This window comes from Triticum dicoccoides, chromosome 6B, assembly GCF_002162155.2.
Source record: "Triticum dicoccoides isolate Atlit2015 ecotype Zavitan chromosome 6B, WEW_v2.0, whole genome shotgun sequence".
NCBI lineage: Eukaryota > Viridiplantae > Streptophyta > Magnoliopsida > Poales > Poaceae > Triticum > Triticum dicoccoides.
In genome coordinates, this window is record NC_041391.1 from 397,994,737 (window position 1) to 398,016,193 (window position 21,457).

The window sequence follows — 21,457 nt, forward strand, 5'->3', positions numbered from 1 at the left end:
CTCCTTATTACGCACAAAAAAATGAATACCCCCCTGCTCGCTAGGACCCACCTTGGTGGGAGGCTGACTTGTGGGCCTACTAAGTTGATGGGGACGGAGGGCTTTGTCAACTTAGTCAATATAAACGATTCTAGCTCCATTGACTGTACGATGTCCATCCAACGGCCGTAGTGCTTCTTCAACCTCTGGTCTTCTTGCTCCAGCCGCCCAATGCAGCGTCGGTCATGCCGCATGCTCCTGCCTCCTATGGCCGGCTGTGCTACCACGGAGGCCTCACCGCCCCCTACTATTCCCACCGCTGGCCAGGCCCTGCAGCGACGGCAGCCTCACACAGCAGCCGAACCAGTGAACCCTCGTACTCCTCTCCGCGCGGGCTTCCACTGCCGCGTCTTCCCCGGCTGCCCGCCGTCCCTTTCCTAGGCCTCGTCGTGGTCCATTGCCCTGGTGCTCTCGGCGCGGCGTGGTCAATGTGGTCAAGGAACGACTTCCATCGGATGTGGACTATACATGGAGAGGCTGACAGCTGGGTCCACGGCCGCAGCAAGGAAGTGCCTCCTTACTACACGGAAAATAATGATTCCTCCACCTAACAGCTAGGACCCACCGGACGGGCCACTGTATTTCACGAAAAAACGTTTCCCCCTGACTGCTGGGACCCACTAGCTACATTTTCGCACGCAAGGAAGTGTGTCCGGGCAAAAAAACGATTCGCCCCCTGACTGCTGTGACCCACCAGCTACATCTTCGCAGGCAAGGAAGTGCCTGATAGTAGGGACCCACCTGGTCGAAGCGTACGTAGCATTGTCATTGTGGTCGCGAATGTGTACGTACATACTAGTCGTTGTAGAGGCGCGCACATGTCGTAGTAGAGGCGCGCACGTAGCATGTACATGTACGTAAAACGGCCAGGGTGCAAGAAAGAAAATATGGCCACGTATGTACCTACAGGCAGGGTCTCGAACACCTACTCGTGCATACGTACAGCCAGGGCTCGTGTACATGGCTGGGTCAGAACAGAGAAACACCGTCATCATTGTGTTCATGGGGAGGCAACGGAATGCGTCGTGTTCATCGGGAGGAAACAAAATGCATGGGAGCCAACCAGCTGGGTCAGACGGAATGCGTGGTCGTGTTCATCGGGTGCACGTGGACGGAACAGGCGATGGAAATGAGGCTTGGCGTACCGTAGAACGGAGGAAACGGCCTTGTGTTCGACCGGCCACGTTCGAAACGGGATCCTGTTCATCCGGAGGGGTGTGGTGTACCGCAAAACGGAGGAAACGGACCTCCCATGGTCGAAACGGGGGTCCTTTTGATCGGGAGGGGTGTGGCGTACCGCAAAATGGAGGAAATGGGCCTCCTACGGTCGAAACGGGGGTCCTGTTGATCGGGAGGGGTGTGGCGTACCGCAAAACGGACGAAACAGACTTGTGTTGGAGCATTGCGGTCGAAACGGGGGTCCTGTTCCTCGGGAGGGGTGTGGCGTACCGCAAAACGGGACTCCACGGGATACGGTTCATCTCCACCATCGACCTCCTCTAGCCTCCAAGGGCTACCGTCGACCTCCTCCAGCCTCCACGGTCTCCTGTTCATCCAGCCTCCACTGTGCGCTACTCCACCGGCTATTGTTCAACCACCCCTACACGGGCACCCCTCCATCGTCTACTGTTCATCTAGCCCTCCACACCACGGGTTCATCCAGAGGCAACGCCATCGCTCACTATTCATCCACCCCCCCCCACAATGCTCACTGTTCATCTAGAGAGGCAGCATCAATCGGCTACAGTTAGCAGCATTAGCGAAGGAATCGCTCGATCGGGTTCAGTTAACAGCCATCGATCGATCGCTCGGGTTCAGTAATGTGTAGCCTGTAGTGCAATCGCTCGGGTTCAGTTAGAGCCCAACGCCTCGCTCGGGTTCAGTTAGAGCCAACGCCTCACACACACGCACGTACGTCAATGAGAGAAACGCGCATCCCTTGGCCCCCGACCTCCCACCGTAACCAGGAAATCCCCGAAATTTTCCTCGCCCTCGCTTCTACAACGGTTTTTTCTGTTATGGACGACCCAAAGAATGTCACGCAACTGCATCTCCGGCCCGCCCAGGACGAAAAGCCCATTTTCTGTCATAGAAGTAGGAGCCCACCACATCTATGATTATACCGGGTTTTGTCACAATTATCGTCATAGAAGTGTCATATGTATGACAGAAAAAAAAATCATTCGGCCCAAAATGTCACGGATGTGTCCTTTTTTTGCAGTGCCACCATTACCTTCCTCAAAACAGCCACCATACCTACCTATTATGGCATTTCCATAGCCATTCCGAGATATATTGCCATGCAAGTTTCCACCGTTCTGTTTATTATGACACGTTCCATCATTGTCATATTGCCTTGCATGATCATGTAGTTCACATCGTATTTGTGGCAAAGCCACCATTCATAATTTTTCATACATGTCACTCTTGAATCATTGCACATCCTGGTACACTGCCGAAGGCATTCACATAGAGTCATATTTTGTTCTAAGTATTGAGTTGTAAGTAAATAAAAGTGTGATGATCTTCATTATTAGAGCATTGTCCCAGTGAGGAAAGGATGATGGAGACTATGATTCCCCCACAAGTCGGGATGAGGCTCCAGACTAAATAAAAAAAATAAAAAAAGAGGCCATAAAAAAAGAGAAAAGGCCCAAATAAAAAATGAGAGAAAAAGAGAGAAGGGGCAATGCTACTATACTTTTACCAGACTTGTGCTTCAAAGTAGCACCATGATCTTCATGATAGAGAGTCTCCTATGTTGTCACTTTCATATACTAGTGGGAATTTTTCATTATAGAACTTGGCTTGTATATTCGAATGATGGGCTTCCTCAAATGCCCTAGGTCTTCATGAGCAAGCAAGTTGGATGCACACCCACATAGTTTCTTTTTGAGCTTTCATACAATTATAGATCTAGTGCATCCGTTGCATGGCAATCCCTAATCACTCACATTGATATCTATTGATGTGCATCTCCATAGCCCATCGATATGCCTACTTGATGTGAGACTATCTTCTCCTTTTTGTCTTCTCCACAACCACCGTTCTATCCCACCTATAGTGCTATGTCCATGGCTCACTCTCATGTATTGCGTGAAGATTGAAAATGTTTGAGAACATCAAAAGTATGAAACAATTGCTTGGCTTGTCATCGGGGCTGTGCATGATTAAATACTTTGTGTGATGAACATAGAGCATAACCAAACTATATGATTTTGTAGGGATAACTTTCTTTGGTCAGGTTATTTTGGGAAGACATGATTGCTTTGTTAGTATGCTTGAAGTATTATTATTTTTATGTCAATATTAAACTTTTGTCTTGAATATTTTGGATCTGAATATTCATGCACAATAGATAAAATTACATTGATAAATATGCTAGGTAGCATTCCACATAAAAAATTCTACTTTTGTAATTTACCTTCTCATGGATGAGCAGGAATTAAGCTTGGGGATGCTTGATACGTCTCCAATGTATCTATATTTTTTATTGTTCCATGCTATTATATTATTTGTTGGGATGTTTAATGGGCTTTAATATGCTCTTTTATATCATTTTTGGGACTAATCTATTAACCGGAGGACTTGTGCCAGTTTCTGTTTTTTTGCCTATTTTAGAGTTTTGCAGAAAAGGAATACCAAACGGAGTCCAAGCGGAATGAAACCTTCGCGATGAACTTTCTTGGACAGAAAGCAATCTAGAAGACTTGGAGTTGAAGTCTGGAACACCACGAGGAGGCCACGAGGCAGGAGGGCGCGCCCCCCACCCTCGTGGGCCCCTCGTAGCTCCACTGATGTACTTCTTTCGCCTATATATACTCTTATACCCTAGAAAGATCAGGGGGAGCCACGAAACCACTTTTCCACCGCCGCAACCTTCTGTACCCATGAGATCCCATCTTGGGGCCTTTTTCGGCGATCTGCCGGACGGGGAATCGATCACGGAGGGCTTCTATATCAACACCATTGCCTCTCCGATGAAGCATGAGTAGTTTACCACAGACCTTCGGGTCCATAGTTATTAGCTAGATGGCTTCTTCTCTCTCTTTGATTCTCAATATAAAGTTCTCCTCGATGTTCTTGGAGATCTATTCGATGTAATACTCTTTTGCAGTGTGTTTGCTGAGATCCGATGAATTGTGGATTTATGAACATGATTATCTATGAATATTATTTGGTTCTTCTTTGAATTCTTATATGCATGATTTCATATCTTTGCAAGTATCTTCGAATTACCGGTTTAGTTTGGCCTACTAGATTGATCTTTCTTGCAATGGGAGAAGTGCTTAGCTTTGGGTTCAATCTTGCGGTGTCCTTTCCCAGTGACAGTAGGGGCAGCAAGGCATGTATTGTATTGTTGCCATCGAGGATAAAAATATGGGGTTTATATCATATTGCTTGAGTTTATCCCTCTACATCATGTCATCTTGCTTAAAGCGTTACTCCGTTCTTATGAACATAATACTCTAGATGCATGCTGGATAGCGGGCGATGTGTGGAGTAATAGTAGTAGATGCAGAATCATTTTGGTCTACTTGACACGGACGTGATGCCTATATTCATGATCATTGCCTTAGATATCTTCATAATTATGCATATTTCTATCAATTGCTCGGCAGTAATTTGTTCACCACCGTAATACATGCTATCTTGAGAGAAGCCACTAGTGAAACCTATGGCCCTCGGGTCTCTTTCCTATTATATTACATCTCTTTTCCGTTATATCGCATGTCGTTTACTATTTTGCACTCTTTACTTTCCAATCTATACAACAAAAATACCAAAAATATTTACTTTACTATTTTTATTAGATCCCACGTTTGCGAGTGACCATGAAGGGATTGTCAACCCCTTTATCTCTTTGGTTGCAAGGTTCTTGATTGTTTGTGTAGGTACTAGGTGACTTGTGCGTTGTCTCCTACTGGATTGATACCTTGGTTCTCAAAACTGATGGAAATACTTATGCCACTTTGCTGCATCACCATTTCCTCTTCAAGGGAAAAACCAACGCAAGCTCAAGAGGTAGCACTGTCCCAAAATATCTACCCACCTAACAGTCATAACATGAAGGGCATTTCGTCTTATCATGTTGGGCTGCTCCCTAGGCTATAAATAGCCGCCCCCTTCAACCACTAGCTGGTTGGCTGCTCCAGGAGAAATTGACACTTGTCACTGAGAGCATCCCATCCTTCGAGAACTTTGAGCGAAAATCATCAAGTGAGGAAAACCCAAAACCCAAAGACCTACAACCCAAAGTGTTGAGCATCACTGAAGAGATCGTTCCTATGTGGAACCGACGCTTGTTACCTTTGAGGACTGTGCTTTCTCCAGACGGTTAGGTGTCAAGGTCTAGAGCATCCAAGAGGAAATTGTGGATCACCGAGTGACCAAGTCTGTGAAGGTCTGGAAGTCACCTGAAGACTTACCACGAGTGATTGGGCCAGGTCGTGTGACTTTAGCTCAAGGAGAATACGGTGAGGACTGTGTGTCCGGGCCTGTGTGTCTGGGCCTGTGTGTCCTCAGGTTTAAATACGCAGCCGCTCCAACCAGACGTACAACTATCATAGCAGTTGGAACTAGCCTACCAAATGATTGTCTTCACCAAGCTACTGGTTCTGTCTCCTCAACTCTTTAATTTCCTCATTCATGTGTTGATGAACCTAATCATATTGTTTGAAGACTTTGACGAAAGACTTTCTCTATTTCCTCCAACCTATTTGTTTAGTCACTTTGTCTTCAGCCTACTTTTCCTATTTTCACGCTACCTGTACTCTGTTCTTGTTTTGATTTCATCATGATGAGTACTTATTCTGCTGCTAGTGTGTAGTTGCTTAGGAAATTCCTCAGTGATGAATTTGTAAAAATTGCCTATTCACCCCCCTCTAGTCGATATAACGCACTTTCAATTGGTATCAGAGCAAGGTACTCCCTTGTTTTGTGTGATTTTGGTTTAACCACCTGGAGTTTTACTTATGTCGACTGCAGGAATGATCAAGGTCTCAGCTGTGTGTCCTACCTTTGATGGGACGGACTATCCCTACTAGAAGAATAAGATGTTCATGCATCTTGAATCAATTGACAATGATCTCTGGTATGTTATGGAAAATGGTGTTCCCTCTGTCACTCTGTCCGTGAACGCTGCTGATGTGAAGAGATTCAAGCAACTCGACTCTCAAGCGAAGAATATCATATGTGGCCATCTGAGCAAAGGATAGTACGGTAGAGTGAGTGCTTTGGAAACAGCAAAGCTTATCTGGGATAGGTTGTCCAAGGTCAACAAAGGAGTCTCTACTCAACGTGACTCTCGAGTTGACGTTCTTCGCAATCTCTTCAACCGCTTCAAAAGAATCAACAACGAAAATGTTCAGCAAACCTTCGATTGCCTCACTGACATCTCAAATGAACTTCAAGCACTTGGTGCCACTGACATCACCGAGCATGAGGTGGTGAAGAAATTGCTGAGATCACTTGATTCCTCATTCAATACTCTTGCACTGATGATTCAAGAACGTGGAGACTACAAGTCACTAGATCCTGCTGATATCCTCGAGAGGCTAAATACTCAGGAGTTCCAGCTTGCTCAGAAGAGAGACCTCTATGGGCCAAGCTATGAAAGATCACGCACACTAAGGCCACGGCAGTCTCTGAATCTGAAGGTGAGGATTCTGGTAGCAGCCTTGGTGATCCTGAAGAACTAAGCTAAGAGCTAGCAATGCTCGTGAGGAAATTCTAGAAGTTCTTATGGCGTGGTCGCTTTTGAAAATCTTCAAGAAGTGCTGACATGAGATCTGATTCCTCATACCGTGACTACAAGAAGAGGACTTGTCACAAATGCAAGAACCTGGTCACTACATTACTGATTGTCCTTAGTGGGATAAGGAATCAAAGAAGAAGAAGTACAAGGATGATAGTTCTGATGACTCAAAGAAGAAGAAGAAATCTTCAGAGTCCTCATCATCAAAATCTTCAAAGTCTTCATCTCACAAGAAGAGCAGTTCCAAAAAGGCTCGGGCATTTATTGGCAAGGAAATGGACTCTGAAGCTGAATCTAAGGAAAATGTGGAAGAGGAGGAATCTGAGGAGTCAGAATCTGGTGTGGCGAGGCTAGCCCTCACTACTGCTTACGTCAGCAAGTCCATCTTCAATGTTGAAGAAAATGACCTCCCCAACACTGCTGACAGCATCGTCGATGACTACGCTCCCACCTATTGCTTCATGGCCAAAGGTGCCAAGGATGAACAACCCAAAGCTACTGAGTGGGTCCTCGATAGTGGATGTACAAACCAAATGACCAGTGACAGGAACTTATTGATGGGCACTGCTTTATCTCCATATCATCTGAAGCATATCACCTACACTGACAAAGGTAAAAGCAAGGTATTTGGTCTACGTAGGGTTGTAATCTCAAAGGATAGACACATGGACAAAGTCATGCTTGTCGAGTCCTTAGGATTCAACCTCATGTCTTTCTCAATGATTTTTGATCTTGATATGCTTGTCATCTTTGGCAAATTCCGTTGTATTGTGCTAATGGAATCTGACAATTCCAAAGTCTTCGAAGGCTTTAGGAGAGGAGACTTGTATATTGTTGATTTCTCTATAGGACCATAGACTACCACATGTCTAATTGCAAAAGCTTCAGAAGGCTGGTTATGGCATCAATGACTTGATCATGCTGGCATGAGAAACTTGCATACACTCGCGAAGAAGAAGCATGTCATTGGCATCGAGGGTGTCAAATTCCTCAAAGATCATCTTTGTGGGGCTTGTGAGGCTGGAAAGATAACCAGAGCCAAGCACCCCTCGAAGACTATCATGACCACCTCTCGCCCCTTTGAATTACTTCACATGGATCTCTTTGGCCCTACTCATTATGCCACATTCACAAATGCTGCATCTCTATATGTCTTTGTTATTGTTGATGACTATTCTCGTTACACATGGGTGCATATCGTCACTTACCAAACTGAAGTGCATGAAATCTTCAAATGATTTTCCTCAAGAGCATCTACGAACTTCATTGTGAAGATCAAGCATATCCAGAGTGATAATGGGAACAAGTTCAAGAATACTAGTCTTGATGACTATCTTGATGAACTTGGTATTACACACGAATTATCTGCCCCTTATACTCTGATGTCTGCTAGAACTACGTCGGTATTTCCCCAAACAAGAAGGGATGATGCAGTATAGCAATGGTAGGTATTTCCCTCAGTGATGAGACCAAGGTTATTGAACCAGTAGGAGAACCTCCTCACACCATGTGAACAGGACCTGCACATAAATAACAAATACTCGCAACCCGACGTGTTAAAGGGGTTGTCAATCCCTTTCGGGTACGGTGCCTCAAGATAGGCAAATAATGTGAGGTAAAATTGGTAGATAGGATAAATAGATCACGGAACAAATAAATTGCAGCAAGGTATTTTTGTATTTTTGGTTTAATAGATCGGAAAATAAATGCAAAGGAAAATAGATCGCAAAGGCAAATATGATGAAAGGAGACCCGGGGGCCGTAGGTTTCACTAGTGGCTTCTCTCGAGAAAAATAGCAAATGGTGGGAAACAATTACTTTGGGCAATTGATAGGACTTCAAATAATCATGACGATATCCAGGCAATGATCATCATATACGCATCACGTCCAAGATTAGTAGACCGACTCCTGCCTGCATCTACTACTATTACTCCACACATCCACCGCTATCCAGCATGCATCTAGTGTATTAAGTTCATGAAAAAAACGGAGTAATGCAATAAGAACGATGACATGATGTAGACGGGATCCATTTATCTATTTGCTTAGATATAAACCCTATCTTGTTATCCTTCATAGCAATGATACATACGTGGGTTCCCCTTCTGGCACTAGGATCAAGCACCGTAAGATCGAACCCACTACAAAGCACCTCTTCCCATTGCAACATAAATAGATAAAGTTGGCCAAAAAAACCAAATATCAGAGAAGAAATACGAGCCTATAATCAATCATGCATATAAGAGATCAAAGAAGACTCGAATAATTTTCATGGATAAAAACATAGATCTGATCATAAACTCAAAGTTCATCGGATCCCAACAAACACACTGCAAAAAGACTTACATCATATGGATCTCCAAGAGACCATTGTATTGATAATCAAGAGAGAGAGGAAGCCATCTAGATACTAACTACGGGCCCATAGGTCTACAAAGAACTACTCACGCATCATCAGAGAGGCACCATTGGAAGTGGTAAACCCCTCCGTGATGGTGTCTAGATTGGACCTGGCGGTTCTGGACTCTGCGGCAGCTAGAATTGATTTTCGTCGACTTGCTATGTCTTGAGCTTGCGTTGTTTTTGCTTGAAGAGGAAAGGGTGATGCAGCAATAGTAGCGTAAGTATTTCCCTCAGTTTTTGAGAACCAAGGTATCAATCCAGTAGGAGGCTCCTCAAAAGTCCCACGCACCTACACAAACAAACAAGAAGTCACAACCAACGCAATAAAGGGGTTGTCAATCCCTTCAAGGCCACTTGCGAAAGTGAGATCTGATAGAGATAATATGATAAGATAAATATATTTTTGGTATTTTATGATATAGATTGGAAAAGTAAAAGATGCAAATAAAAGTAAATTGAAAGCTTATATGATAAGAGATAGACCCGGGGGCCATAGGTTTCACTAGTGGCTTCTCACAAGATAGCATAAGTATTACGGTGGGTGAACAAATTACTGTCGAGCAATTGATAGGAAAGCAAATAATTATGAGATTGTCTAGGCATGATCATTTAAATAGGCATCACGTCCGTGACAAGTAGAACGACTCCTGCCTGCATCTACTATACTCCACACATCGACCACTATCCAGCATGCATCTAGAGTATTAAGTTCATAAAGAACAGAGTAACGCATTAAGAAAGATGACATGATGTAGATGGATAAACTCATGCAATATGATATCAACCCCATCTTTTTATCCTTGATGGCAACAATACAATACGTGCCTTGCTACCCCTGCTGTCACTGGGAAAGGACACCGCAAGATTGAACCCAAAGCTAAGCACTTCTCCCATTGCAAGAAAGATCAATCTAGTAGGCCAAACCAAACTAATAATTCGAAGAGACTTTCAAAGATAACTTAATCACACATAAAAGAATTCAGAGGAGATTCAGATATTTCTCATAGATAAACTTGATCATAAACCCACAATTCATCGGATCTCGACAAACACACCGCAAAAAGAGTTACATCGAATAGATCTCCAAGAAGATCGAGGAGAACTTTGTATTGAGATTCAAAGAGAGAGAAGAAGTCATCTAGCTAATAACTATGGACCCGAAGGTCTGTGGTAAACTACTCACAACTCATCGGAGAGGCCTTGGAGTTGATGTAGAGGCCCTCCGTGATCGATTCCCCCTCCGGCGGAGCGCCGGCGAAGGCTCCAAGATGGGATCTCGTGGATACAGAAGGTTACGGCGGTGGAAATTGTTTTCATGGTTGCTTCTGATGTTTTTGGGGTACATGGGTATATTATAGGTGGAAGAAATAGGTCGGTGGATGCTCGAGGGGCCCACGAGGGTGGGGGCGCGCCCGGCCCTAGGGGCACGCCGAGCACCCTCGTGGCCGCCTCCCTTGTTTCTTGACTTCCGCTCCAAGTCGTCTGGATCACGTTTGTTCCAAAAAGATCGCCCCCGAAGGTTTCATTCCGTTTGGACTCCGTTTGATATTTCTTTTCTTCGAAACACTGAAATAGGCAAAAAAAACAGAAATTCGGGCTGGGCCTCCGGTTAGTAAGTTAGTCCCAAAATTGATATAAATGTGTAAAGTAAAGCCCATAAACATCCAAAACGGGTAATATAATAGCATGGAATAATCAAAAATTATAGATACGTTGGAGACGTATCAAGCATCCCCAAGCTTAATTCCTGCTCGTCCTCGAGTAGGTAAATGATAAAAACAGAATTTCTTATGTGGAATGCTACCTAGCATAATTCTCAATGTAATTTTCTTTATTGTGGCCTGAATTTTCAAATCCAAATGATTCAAAATAAAAGTTCATATTCACATAAGAAATGGTAACACTTCAAGCATACTAATCAAAGTAATCATGTCTTCTCAAAATAACATGGCTAAAGAAAGTTCATCCCCACAAAATCATATAGTTAGGTCATGCTTTATTTTCGTCACACAAAAATGCTCCCATCTTGCACACCCCTGATGACAAGCCAAGCAATTGTTTCGTACTTAAATAATATTAAACTTTTTCAACTTTCATGCAATACATGAGCGTAAGCCATGGATATAGCACTATGGGTGGAATAGAATATGATGATGGAGGTTGTGTGGAGAAGACAAAAAAAGGAGAAAGTCTCACATTGACGAGGATAATCAACGGGCTATGGAGATGCCCATCAATGGATGTCAACATGAGGAGTAGGGATTGCCATGCAACGGATGCACTAGAGCTATAAATTTATGAAAGCTCAAGAAAAGAAACTAGTGGGTGTGCATCCAACTTGCTTGCTCACAAAGACCTAGGGCATTTTGAGGAAGCCCATTGTAGGAATATACAAGCCAAGTTCTATAATGAAAAATTCCCACTAGTATATGAAAGTGACAACATATGAGACTCTCTATATGAAGAACATGGTGCTACTTTGAAGCACAAGTGTGGAAAAGGATAGTAACATTGCCCCTTTTTCGTTTTTTTCTTTCTTTTTTCTTTCTTTTTCTTTTGGCCTTTCCTTTTTTTTCTTTTGGCCTTTCTCTTTTTTCTTTTCTTTATTTGGCCTTTATTTTTTTTTGGCCTTTCTTTTTTTTATTTGGGGATAATGCTCTAATAATGATGATCATCACACTTCTATTTATTTACAACTCATGAATTACAACCCAAAACTAGAACAAGATATGACTCTATATGAATGCCTCCGGCGGTGTACCGATATGGGCAATGAATCAAGAGTGACATGTATGAAAAATTATGCATGGCGGCTTTGCCACAAATACGATGTCAACTACATGATCATGCAAGGCAATATGACAATGATAATGTGTGTCATGATGATGAACAAAACGGTGCAAAGTTGCATGGCAATATATCTCGGAATGGCTATGGAAATGCCATAATAGGTAGGTATTGTGGCTGTTTTGAGGAAGATATAAGGAGGTTTATGTGTGATAGAGCGTATCGTATCACGGGGTTTGGATGCACCGGCGAAGTTTGCACCAACTCTCAAGGTGAGAAAGGGCAATGCACGGTAGCGAAGAGGCTAGCAATGATGGAAGGGTGAGAGTGCGTATAATCCATGGACTCAACATTAGTCATAAAGAACTCATATACTTATTGCCAAAATCTACAAGTCATCAAAAACCAAGCACTACGCGCATTCTCCTAGTGGGATAGATTGGTAGGAAAAGACCATTGCTCGTCGCCGACCGCCAGTTATAAGGATGCACAATCTAAGAACACCTCATGTTTCAAATTTGTTACACAACTTTTACCATACGTGCATGCTACGGGACTTGCTAACTTCAACACAAGCATTCTTTAAATTCATAATCACCCAACTAGCATGACTCTAATATCACTACCCCCATATCTCAAAAAAATTATCAAGTATCAAATTGATCATAGCATCCAATTCACTTCCTATGATAGTTCCTATTATACCCAACTTGGATGCCCATCATTATAGGACCAATTTTATAACCATAGCAGATACCATGCTGTTCTAAGAGACTCTCAAAATAATATATGTGAATCATGAGAGATTAACAATTTCTAAAAAATTAAGCCACAGCCGTGCTCTAAAAGATATAAGTGAAGCACTAGAGCCAAAACTATCTAGCTCAAAAGATATAAGTGAAGCACATAGGTATTCTAATAAATTCCAATCAAGTGGGTTTCTCCCAAAAGGCGTGTACATCAAGGATGATTGTGGTAAACTAAAAAGCAAAGACTAATATCATACAAGACGCTCCAAGCAAAACACATATGATGTGGCGAATAAAAATATAGCTCCAAGTAAAGTTGCCGATGAATGAAGATGAAAGAGGGGATGCCTTCCGTGGAATCCCCAAGCTTAGGCTTTTGGATATTCTTGAATATCTTGGGGTTCCTTGGGAATCCCCAAGCTTAGGCTCTTGCCACTCCTTATTCCATAGTCCATCAAATCTTTACCCAAAACTTGAAAACTTCACAATACAAAACTCAACAGGAAATCTCATAAGTTCCGTTAGTGAAAGAAAGAAAAACCACCACATAAGGTACTGTAATGAACCTATTCTTTATTTATATTGGTGTTAAACCTACTGTATTCCAACTTCTCTATGGTTCATACCCCTACATACTAGCCATACATGTATCAAAATAAGCAAACAACACACGAAAAGCAGAATCTGTCAAAAACAGAATAGTCTGTAGCAATCTGTAACTCACGAATACTTTTGGAACTCTAAAAATCCTACCAAAATAGGAAGTCCTGGGAGATTTTTCTATTGATCTACAGCAAAAAGAATCAACGCAAAATCACTTTTCTGTGAATTACTAAAATTATTTTCATGCGCGCAAAGTTTCTGTTTTTTCAAGAGAATCAAATTAACTATCACCATAGGTTATCCTATAGGTTCTACTAGCACATATGCCTGTGTGTTGCAACGGGAGATAAAATAGTATGCATTTAAAGTCAGTGAGAATTATATGCGTAAGCAAAACCCGGTGTGCACATGAAAAAGGCATATTTAGCTTCTCGGTTTCGCCGGGCATGAAGTAATCAATCCGTTATTTTTCCATTCATTGATCAAGGGCATTTAAGAGCTTTGTTACGTCATCGCACGCCACAGAAGGCCCATGAGTTATTTAATCTACTTTTCCTTTCAATCATTTCAATCGAGGGGATATTAAGGTATGAAGTTTCTGAACATTCTAGGAAACATGAACAACTTTTTAAATCCTGAACAATTTTATGAAAATTATGTATATTTTTGGAGAAACAAGAACAAAATATGCAAGGGAACATCTTATAAAATTCACAAAGCTTTTCTGAATACACCAACTTTTTTTTATCAAAACATGAACTTTTTTTAAAACGGGAACATGTATTGAAACTTCATAAGATTTTCAAAAAATGTGTATCTTTTGTACATGAACATTATTTTTAATTGTGAAAACTTTCACTAAAACAAGAATGTTTTTTGAATCTAGAGCATTTTTTGAAATAACATTTTCTTTTTTAGAAATCTCAAACAATTTCGAAAAAACAAATTTTTTGAAAAAATGGGAATTTTTTTGCAAGTTTCAAATATTTTCAAAATAGCAACAAAATTTAGAATTCTGAACATTTTCCAAAATTTGTTTTCTTTAATTCTGAACTTTTAATTTATGAAATAAATTCCAAAAGAAAACTAAACTTGGAAGGAAAAAAGGAAAATAAAAATAGTAGTAAAACACAGAAATAAAGAATAATGGGCTAGCCTATTATACGTTGACTTGTGCAAAACTTCGACTATTTATCACCCAGTGCGGAAAATACAACTTTCCCAGCCGCGTGAGCAGAAAAATAAGGGGACTTGCTTCGCTGGGCCACAACGCGGCCCATGTACGGAAGTTCTTTTTCTAGCAGACAAATGCATAAGAATTTACTACCACCTCGGATAGAAAAAAAAAATTCTTTCGATGGTGAACGGATGAAAAAATTGACGAAACACACCTTGCTTTATTAGTAGGTATAGACTTGGTACAAACTCTAATTGAAACATGAAAACACATCTAAACAGAAGGTAGATGCAAAATTTATTACTAAACAGAAGCAAAAACTAAAAAACTAAAACAAAATTGGGTTGCCTCCCAACTAGCGCTATCGTTTAACGCCCCAAGCTAGGCATAAAAGAGAGGATAGATCTAAGTAGTGCCATCTTTGGCACTCAATTCATAAGTAGCTCGCATGATAGATTCATAAGGTAATTTGACTTTCTTTCTTGGAAAGTGCTCCATGCCTTTCCTTAATGGAAATTGGAATCTAATATTCCCTTCCTTCATATCAATAATCACACCAATCATTCTAAGGAAAGGTCTACCGAGAATAATAGGACATGAAAGATTGCAATCTATGTCAAGAACGATAAAATCTATGGGCACCAAATTCCTATTTGCAATAATGAGAACATCATTGATCCTTCCCATTGGCTTTTTAATGATGGAATCCGCAAGGTGCAAATTTGAGCAATCATCAAGATCATGGAAACCTAGGATATCGCATAAAGTTTTCAGAATCGTTGAAACACTAGCACCCAAATCACACAAAGCATAACACTCATGATCTTTAATTTTAATCTTTATAATAGGTTCCCACTCATCGTTAAGTTCTGTAGGTATAGAAACTTCCAAATTAAGTTTTTCATCAAAAGATTGCATCAAGGCATCAACAATATGTTTGGTAAAAGCTTTATTTTGACTATAAGTATGAGGTGAATTCAAAACAGATTGCAACAAGGAAATACAACCTTCTAAAGAACAATTATCATAATTAAATTCCTTGAAATCCAAGATAGTGGGTTCAATGCTTTTAAAGTCTTGACCTCTCCAATCTCACTTTTACCAAATTTAGCATCAAGATCTGAGAACTCCGAATCATTGGGACACCTTTTAACTAAAGTTGACTCATCTCCAGTCCCATTATTATTAGGATTCATATTGCAAAACAAAGTTTTAATAGGGTACACATCAATAACTTTTAGATCCTCATCATTATTTTCATGGAAACTAGAAGAACACGCCTTTACAAAGCAATCTTTCTTAGCACGCAATCTAGCGGTTCTTTCCTTGCACTCATCAATGGAAATTCTCATAGCCTTGAGAGACTCATTGATATCATTCTTAGGAGGAGTAGATCTAAGTTTCAAAGAATCAACATCAAGATAAGGTCTATCAACGTTCCTAGCCAAATCATCAACTTTAAGCAATTTTTCTTCAAGCATGGCATTAAAATTCTTTTGAGAGATCATAAATTCTTTCACACTATTCTCAATATCAGAGGGCATCTTAATATAATTACCATAAGAATTATTGTAGGAATTTTCATAATTTTTAGAGGAATTACTAGGGAACGGTCTAGGATTAAAGTTTCCTCTATAAGCATTGTTACCAAAATTATTCCTACCAACAAAATTCACATCCATAGATTCATTATTATTCTCAATCAAAGTAGAAAAAGGCATATCATTGGGATCAATAGAAGCACTCTTAGTAGCAACCAACTTCATAAGTTCATCCATCTTTCCACTCAAAACATTAATTTCTTCTATAGCATGGAATTTTTGACTACTAGATCTTTCGGTGTGCCATTGAGAATAGTTAGCCATAATATTATCAAGGAGTTTAGTAGCTTCTCCTCAGGTGATTTCCATAAACGTGCCTCTCGCGGCCGAATCTAAATAATTTCTAGAAGCAAAATTCAATCCGGCATAAATTTTTTGTATGATCATCCATAAATTCAAACCATGAGTAGGACAACTGCGAATCATCAATTTCATTATTTCCCAAGATTGGGCAACATGCTCATTATCAAGTTGTTTAAAATTCATAATATCGTTCCTAAGAGAGATGATCTTAGCGGGAGGAAAATACGTAGAGATAAAGGCATCTTTGCACTTATTCCATGAATCAATACTATTCTTAGGCAAAGATGAAAACCAAACTTTAGCATGATCTCTAAGTGAAAACAGAAATAACTTCAATTTAACAATATCATTATCCATGTCTTTCTTCTTTTGTATCTCACATAAATCAACAAAGTTGTTTAGATGGGTAGCGGCATCTTTACTAGGAAGGCCGAAGAATTGATCTTTCATAACAAGATTCAGCAAAGCAACATTGATTTCACAACACTCAACATCATTAAGAGGAGCAATCGGAGTACTAAGGAAATCATTATTATTGGTATTTGAAAAATCACACAATTGGTATTATCTTGCGCCATCGCGACAAGTAATCCAACACACAAGCAAACAAAAAGGCAAGCAAAAGAGAGAGGAGATTGGGAAAGAGAGGGCAAATAAAATGGCAAGGGTGAAGTGGGGAAGAGGAAAATGAGAGGCAAATGGCAAATAATGTAAGTGCGAGGGAGATGAGTTTGTGATGGGTACTTGGTATGCCTTGACTTGAGCGAAGACCTCCCCGGCAACGGCGCCACAAATCCTTCTTGCTACGTCTTGAGCTTGCGTTGGTTTTCCTTGAAGAGGAAAGGGTGATGCAGCAATAGTAGCGTAAGTATTTCCCCTCAGTTTTTGAGAACCAAGGTATCAATCTAGTAGGAGGCTCCTCAAAAGTCCTACACACCTACACAAACAAGCAAGAACTCGCAACCAACTAAATAAAGGGGTTGTCAATCCCTTCAAGGTGTGACGCCCCCAATTCAATCATAAACTAATCATACACGCAAACGTGTACGATCAAGATCAGGGACTCACGGAAAGATATCACAACACAACTCTAAAAAATATAAGTCATACAAGCATCATAATACAAGCCAGGGGCATCGAGGGCTCGAATACGAGTGCTCGATCATAGACGAGTCAGCGGAAGCAACAATATCTGAGTACAGACATAAGTTAAACAAGTTGCCATAAGATGGCTAGCACAAAATGGGATACAAATCGAAAGAGGCGCAAGCCTCCTGCCTAGGATCCTCCTAAACTACTCCTAGTCGTCGTCAACGGCCTGCTCATAGTAGTAGGCACCTCCTGTGTAGTAGGAGTCGTCGTCGACGGTGGCATCTGGCTCCTGGGCTCCAACGTCTGGTTGCGACATCCGAGAAGAAGAGGAAAAAAAGGGGGAAAAGAGGGAGCAAAGCAACCGTGAGTACTCATCCAAAGTACTCGTAAGAAAGGATCTACAGTACATATGCATGGGTATATGTGTAAAGAGGCAATATCGGTGGACTGAACTTCAGAATGCCAGAATAAGAGGGGGATAGCTAGTCCTATCAAAGACTACGCTTCTGACAGCCTCCATCTTGCAGCATGTAGAAGAAAGTAGATTGAAGTCCTCCAAGTTGCATCGCATAGCATAATCCTACCCGACGATCCTCCCCTCGTCGCCATGTGGGAAAGTGATCACCGGGATGTCTCTGGAACTTGTCTGGGTGTGTTTTATTAAGTATCTAGTTCTAGTTGTCATAAGGTCAAGGTACAACTCCGGGTCGTCCTTTTACCGAGGGACACGGCTATTCGAATAGATAATCTTCCCTGCAGGGGTGCACCACAGAACCCAACACGCTCGATCCCATTTGGCCGGACACACTTTCCTGGGTCATGCCCGGCCTCGGAAGATTAACACGTCGCAGCCCCACCTAGGCACAACAGAGAGGTTAGCACGCCGGTCTAAATCCTATGCACGCAGGGGTCTGGGCCCATCGCCCATTGCACATGTGCACGTCGCGTGGGCGCCGGAAGCAGACCTAGCCCCCTTAATACAAGAGCAGACTTATGGTCCAATCCGGCGCGTGCCGCTCAGTCGCTGATGTCACGAAGGCTTCGGCTGATACCACGACGCCGAGTGCCCATAACTGTTCCCGCGTAGTTGGTTAGTGGATATAGGCCAGTGGCTAGACTCAGATCAAATGCCAAGATCTTGTTAAGCGTTTTAATTGAAGTATCCGCGAACGCCGACCAGGGCCAGGCCCACCTCTCTCCTAGGTGGTTTCAACCTGGCCTGTCGCTCCGCCACAAAGTAACAGTCGAGGGCCGTCGGGAACCCAGGCCCACCTCTACCGGGATGGAGCCACCTGCCCCTTCAGCCCCCATCTCTGAACAGTATCATAAGTAATGTAATAGTATAAGGTATATAGCATATGCCCGTGATCACCTCCTGAAGTGATCAAGGCCCAGTAGTATAGTATGGCAAACGGACAAGAGTATAGGGCCACTGATGGAATACTAGCATCCTATACTAAGCATTTAGGATTGCAGGTAAGGGTAATAACTGTAGCAACAATGACAGGCTATGCAGCAGAATAGGATTAACCAAAAGCAGTAACATGCTACACTACTCTAATGCAATGTCAGGACCCCGACTCGATGTCGCATCGATCTAGCCGGTAACACCTCATATCACTTTGCGGCCTCACGCACGGTATCCCCACGGGTGTCGCCTTACCTTTGCCCGGGACCGTTTGCGCCTTTTGGCTCACGTATATGATAGTGTCGCTAGCATCCATATGATAAGGAGCCCGGGTTGACATGACTAGTCGTAAACCCAAAGTGGCACAGACTTACAGGGACAGGCATTCATGACCCAGCTTCGAACGTGTCGGTCATCAGTAAGTGGGTCCGGGCTGTAGCACTGGGCTAGCAGGACTCTGGTAAACCGGGCTGTAGCGGGCTAACAGGACTCCGGTACTCAAAGCGTGACATTTCCCCGAAGGGACAGACACAGGAACAAAGAAGGACACATGCCGGCCATCCTAAGTGTTCCAGAGCAGTAGCAAGCTACCATGGCTCAGCGGTAACACTAGGAGACATTTCCCGGTAAGAGAGGCTACTAAAGATAAACAACTAGATAGTCAGATCCCACACATACCAAGCATTTCAATAACATACACACAATATGCTCGATATGTGCAATACAACATGGCATCACAAAATGACTCTACGACTCAAGTAGTTTATTCAATAGGCTCCGAGGAGCGAGACATTACAAACATGGGTCTCATGACCCAACAATCAGAGCATACAAGTCAAGGCACAAGCGGAAGCTATCATGTCTGAGTACAGACATCTATAAATGAAAAAGGCTGAGAAGCCTGACTATCTACCAGATCCTGCCGAGGGCACAAGATCGTAGCTGAGGTATCAAGCTAAACGTCGAAGTCCAAGCGGAACTACTAGTGAGACTGAAGTCTCTCTGCAAAAACATAAAATAGGCAAACGTGAGTACAAATGTACCCAGCAAGACTTACATCAGATCTATCTACACATGCATCATTATCGACAAGGGGGGGTGGTGGAGTTTAACTGCAGCAAGCCAGCTTTGACTCGGTGGCTAACCTGAACTACGACTGCAAGTAACTCTTTTGAGGTGGCGCACACGAGTCCACATATCCACCATATCAATACACCACTATGGATCCGCTCCCGTCTCCCTACGAGAACGCCATCCATAGCACTCACGCTTATCTTGCGTATTTTAGAGTATCCACTTTCACTTGTCTATGAACTGATATAAGGGGTCCACGTTTCCATATCCGAGGAATCCGGCTATTCGAATAGATGATGTTAACCCTGCAGGGGTGTACTTCTTCACACACGCTCTCGCCACTTATCGCCCTGTACACGTCATGTACCTCGGCAACCTTCAAGCGGAAGCCGGGCGAGGGAGTCGGCCACGACCTGACTAACCGAACAAGTCTCTAGTCCAGGTTTATCGCCTATTCAGGTTCCATCCGCAAGGAGATCCGGCCGGGGTGTCGCTTACGGCCCCAAACGATGTGTGCAGGGTTCCCAAGCCCACCAACCGGGTGCCACTTGGTACACCGTGCCACTGTGCCTAGTCTGTCCCAAGCCCACCTGTACCGGGTGCCACTTGGTAGACTACTAACACTGCCTACAAACACCAGAAACTAGTTGCAACTCCTGGACAGAGATCAAGTTGATTAATAAGTCGAGAGGGCTTGGAGCGCCCGGAGCCCAATGTGTGGTAGTAACTGATCATGGATCACAAACACAGAACTCAGTTCCTGAGGACGGCTGCAATGAGACAACCCACCATGTACTCCTACATGGCCTCTCACCGCTACCTTTACCAAATCGTGTTCACACACTTAGCTCACACACAGTAGGACATGTCCACACGCCTCTGATTCATCCCCGATGAATCAGACCTGACTCAACTCTAAGCAGTAGCAGGCATGACAAACAAGCATGAATGAGTAGGCACAACAGGGCTCAAACAACTCCTACTCATGCTAGTGGGTTTCATCTATTTACTGTGGCAATGACAGGTCATGCAAAGGATAAAGGGTTCAGCTACCGCAGCAAGTATCAAATATGTCGTTGTTGTCCTAATGCAGTAAAAGAGAGCAGGAGCGAGAGAGTGGGATTTTATCGGAATGAACAAGGGGGTTTTGCTTGCCTGGCACTTCTGAAGATAACATTGAGTCTTCATCAGTGTCAACGATCACGTCATCGGTATCACGTCTATCGAGAGGGGACAAATACCGGCAACACAGAAAGGAACACAATCAATGCAATGCACAATATGATGCATGATCATGACATGGCAAAATGAATGTGTTTTGAGCTAATGCAACTAGCAACAGATTAAATGAAGTTGGTTTGAATACAAGATTCAAATTCAAACTCCATATGTGATTATTCAAATGTCATTCACTTGATTTGTGCTAAACAGCAGATATAAGTTGTTCTAATAGGCATGAAAA